The sequence below is a fragment of the Triticum dicoccoides genome, chromosome 4B, assembly GCF_002162155.2.
Source record: "Triticum dicoccoides isolate Atlit2015 ecotype Zavitan chromosome 4B, WEW_v2.0, whole genome shotgun sequence".
Classification (NCBI taxonomy): Eukaryota; Viridiplantae; Streptophyta; class Magnoliopsida; order Poales; family Poaceae; genus Triticum; species Triticum dicoccoides.
Genome location: NC_041387.1, coordinates 567,706,172 through 567,711,373, shown reverse-complemented (window position 1 = coordinate 567,711,373; position 5,202 = coordinate 567,706,172).

Here is a 5,202-nt window from a genome sequence, read left to right as displayed (position 1 = left end):
TGGCGCTCCCTCTCTCTCTCTTGAGATCCTTCCCCCCTCATCTCTTCCTCCCATGCAACCGAGTGCACCGCCATCGCCGTTCGCTGGAACCGCGCCAGAGCCACTACATCGCCTCGTCTTCGTGCCACGAGCTCCGTCTCCTCGCGTTGAAGCTCTCCGCCGAGCCGCTTGAAGCTGGGAGCCCCATTGCCATGCCATCACCACCATCTTCATCGCCACGGCCGGCGATCACCGTCGCTCGATTCGCAGCAACGAGGATGCCCCCGAGCTCGCCAACCCCTTTGTTCGATCCGCTGTGAGCTGCTGCGTCAATCCCCTCCCTCCCCTGGCTCTTTTCCTCCCGCTAACGCCGTTGCCCGTCGCGACCGAGAGCTTGGCTCCGCCGGCCATGTTGCCGTCGTGCCCATCGTCACCTAGAGCTGCAATCGAGCACACAGACGTGCTCAACGCAACGCCAGAAGCCCAAAACCCCCCTCTAGCTGCTCCTGCCGTGCACCGTAGTGCCGAGCCCGAGCTCGCTGAACTCCGGCCACCACACTTCCCTTTGCCGTCATTGTTTTGGTCCTCTCCGGCGGGAGCTGATGGCTCCATTCGATGCAGACGAGGACCAGCATCACGCCAAGCCAAACCGCCGCTCGCTTGGTGGCCGGAGGGTGAAACCCGACGCTCTCCGCCGTCTCTGGCTCCGCCGACGATGAGCCGCGGGTCAATTCCGGCGAGTTGACCCCGGTTTGACCACTGTTTGACCTCCCCTGGGTCAATGACATGCAGGCCCCACCCAGCTAATTAACTAGTATAGTTTAACCTTAATTAGTGTTAACCTTGGTTAGTGCTAATTAAACTAGGTTAGCTTAGTTAGCCACTGGCATGCGGGTCCCACCGGTCAGGTTTGACCGGACCGCGCTAGTTGACCGCTGACATCACAGTGACGTCATGCTGACGCAGTAATTCTTTTTTGGAATTTAAATAATGCCTAAATGGTTTATTTATTCTAGAAAATAGTATAAACTTCTAAAATCTTAGAAATTCAACCATAACTCGAAATGAAAAGATTTATATATGAAAAATGATCAGAAAATTCCAATCTATCCATCTGTGCCATTTTCATGCATGTTAGAACAACTTGTAGCTGATGTTTAGTAAAAATCATATGAATGGCATTTGGATTTCCACATATGGAGTTTGAACTTGAATCTTTGATTCAAACTAGCTTCATTTAACCTGTTGCTAGTTGCATTAGCCCAGATCACAGCATATTAACATGTCATGATCATGCATAAGATTGTGCATTGTGTTGATTCTGTTCCTCCTTGTTTGCCAGTGTTTGTCCCCTCTCAGTAGACGACGTACCAACGATGAGTTCGATGACACCGATGAAGAGCTATACTATCTTTAGAAGTGCCAGGCAAGCAAAACCCCCTTGTTCATTCTGATACAATCCCACTCTCTCGCTCTTGCTCTCTTTTATTGCATTCGAACAACAGTGATTCAACTGTTACATGTTGCAATAGTTGAACCCCTTTCCTCTGCATGACCTATCATTGCCACAGTAAATAGATGAAACCCACTAGCATGAGTAGGAGTTGTTTGAGCCCTGATGTGCCTACTCATTCATGCTTGTTTGTCATGCCTGCTACTGCTTAGAGTTGAGTCAGGTCTAATTCATCGGGGATGAATTGGAGGCGTGTGAACATGTCCTACTATGTGTGAGCTAAGTGTGTGAACACGATTTGGTAAAGGTAGCGGTGAGAGGCCATGTAGGAGTACATGGTGGGTTGTCTCATTGAAGCCGCCCACAGGAACTGAGTTCTGTTTTTGTTATCCATGAATAGTTGCTACCTCACATTGGGTTCCGGTAACTCGACCCCTCTCGACTTATTAACCAGCCTGATCTCTGACTAGGAGTTGCAACTAGTTTCTGGTCTTTGTAGGTAGTGCTGGTAGTCTACCAAGTGGCACCCGGTACAGGTGGGCTTGGGACAGACTAGGTGCAGTGGCACGGTGTACCAAGTGGCACCCGGATGGTGGGCTTGGGAACCCTGCTCACATTGTTTGGGGCCGTGAGCGACACCCCGGCCGGATCTCCTTGGATGGAACCCGAATAGGCGATAAACCTGGACTAGAGACTTGCGTGGTTAGTCAGGTCGTGGCCGACACCCTCGCCAGGCTTCCGCTTGAAGGTTGCCGAGATACATGACATGTACATGGCAGTAAGTGGCAAGAGCATGTGTGAAGAAGTACACCCCTGCAGGGTTAATATGATCTATTCGAATAGTTGCATCCGCGGTAAAGGACCTCTGGGTTGCCTATATAGTTCATAGACAAGTGAGAGTGGATACTCTAAAAAGCACAAGATAAGCGTGAGTGCTATGGATGACGTTCTCGTAGGGAGACGGGAGCGGATCCATAGTGGTGTATTGATATGGTGAATATGTGGACTCGTGTGCACCACCTCAAAAGAGTTACATTGTAGTCGTAGTTCAGGATAGCCACCGAGTCAAAGCTGGCTTGCTGTAGTTAAACCCCACCATCCCTTTGTTGATAATGATGCATATGTAGTTCATTTTGATGTAAGTCTTGATGGGTACATGTGTACTTATGTTTGCTTAATTTATGTTTTGCAGAGAGACTTCGGTCTCGCTAGTAGTTCCGCGTGGACTTCGATGTTTAGCTTGTTACCTCGGCTACGATCTTGTGCCCTCGACAGGATCTGGTAGATAGACAGGCTTCTCAGCCCTTTTTCATTTTTAGATGTTTGTACTCAGACATGTTAAGCTTCCGCTTATGCTTTGACTTGTATGCTCTGAGTGTTGGGTCATGAGACATATGTTTGTAATAGCTCGCTCCACGGAGCCTATTGAATAAATACTTTGAGTCATACAGTTATGGTGTGATGCCATGTTGTATTTGCACATATCGAGCATATTGTGTGTTTGATTTAAAATGCTTGATATGTGTGGGATCCGACAACCTAGTTGTTTATTCTTGGTAGCCTCTTTTATGGCGAAATGTCTCCTAGTGCTTCCATTCAGCCATGGTAGCTTGCTACTGCTCTGGAACACTTAGGTTGGCTGGCATGTGTCCTTCTTTGTTCCTATGTCTATCCCTACGGGGAAATGTCACGCGGTGTCTACTGGAGTCCTGCTAGCCTGCTACAGCCCGGATTCACTCGCTGATGACCGACACGTTCGTTGCTGGGTCATGTATGCATGTCCCTGTAAGTTAGTGCCACTTTGGGTTTACGACTAGTCATGTCGGGCCAGGTTCTTTATCATATGGATGCTAGCGACACTATCATATTTGTGAGCCAAAAGGCGCAAACGGTCCCGGGGCAGGTAAGGTGGCACCCGTGGGAATACCGTGCGTGAGGCCGCAAAGTGATATGATGTGTTACAAGTTAGATCGATTTGACTTAGGATCGGGGTCCTGACATCAGCCTGCCAACCCGTGCGGAGGCCAGTGTGGCGTCCGTCCCGTCCGGCGGAGCGGCTGCCAACTCGCTCATCACCGGCGCCACCGACGAACACGCATTAGTACTGCTTGAAGTAATGTTCAGTAAAATAATGATTTGAGGGGAATAACAGGATAGAAGGTCAGATGTGGGTCCCTCATGTCAATGGTCAAACAAAATGTGTTGGTTTAAGCTGCCTCGTCAGCACGGACGTGTGGGCCAACCCTGTCATAAATGGGTTTAAATGAACCTAATCGGTAGGAGTACTAGGTAGTAGTTTTTGGCGTGGATTAAGAAATTTTGGGTTTGTTTTTGCTATTTTTTGTACAATAGAATCTTCCTAGGGCTGGTTGAAACTGGTAGTTTTTTGTTAAGTACTCTACGTATTGTAAGTGGGAGTGAAAGTTAAGCTTTGGAAGCCAATAAGAAAGGCTAGTTACATAGTGCATTTGTGTACATGATTGAAAGTAAATATCAACCATGAGTGACTAATATCTTGATGGAAAACTCGAAACTATGGAATACTAGGAAAAAATGCATGGTTGTAAATACTAGCAATGTTCATGTGCGCTGCAATGAATCATAATTAGAATAATACTTATTCACAAACTTGATACAAAAGACTCTAATTTTGATAATACATATGTCACTAGAGATATATTATGTTTCAATTAGAATATATTCCTTGGGCTGTTTTGGTGAGGTCAGGGAGGGATGTGGTTGGTTTTAAGATACTAATTATGGGTTTTTCTGCAAATTGGTAGACAAGTGGGATGTTGGTGAGAAAAGGCAACAACTTACCTCATAGTCGTTAGATGTAAATCTAATGGTCAGAAACGACGGATGACAGACACACCATCATCACCAACTTAGTCTTTTGTAGGAGTACTAGCAAGATCCGTGCATTGCACGGAACATTAAGATGCATTTTTTTTATAAAAAACTTGTTATGATTGACCCTTGCGGGAGTAATCCCATGTGTAAAAACTAATGATATCTCGAGAAATATGAGATAAGGTGAAGAGGAGTGGGGTGTGGTGGTGATTGGTGGTCGGACTGAGCAGAGGCATGGGGATTGACGATGCCGGCAGCGGCCACCAAGCCAGTTTGTTCCAGAGGCTTCCTTTCTTAATTGCTCAACAATGAGGTTTGTTGGAGATAAGGATGAACGAGGGAAGGCCTTGTCTGGAAATGTGGAGAGGGGTGCAAGATGGCACACGTACCATCATCACCAACTTGGTTTTTTATAAGAGAAGAAATATAAGTATGGAGATACAAATGCATTATCGATACTTGCTTCCGAAAACTAGCATCTACATTCTATTCAATGCCTCGGCATGTGGGGCCTTAGCACAAAGACTTCTCGATTGTGTAAAACAAAGATTTTTCCGTCACCGATAAGGAGGGGGTGATGACGGCGCGCTTTTTGGCTTGCTCTAGTCCTAGTAGTCATACTAGGTGGTCTAAGCACATGTAGATTTATTCTTTTTCACGTCTTGTGTTCGCCGTACTGCCACGACTGTTGATAAATAGACGGTAAGTTATTCACAGGGAAACCCTTGTTGAGCGTGTTTGCAAGAGAGAGAGACAGTGTGCGTGTGTGATATGTTAGAGACTGAGGCAATGATAACATGTTCTTTGTGTCTATGTGTGTGGAGGATAGAGAGAGACATGTACATGGGGCTTTGTGTTGTGTAACGTGGAGACACATATACATAATTAGAGAGTGAGTGTGTGAGATACACATGCGG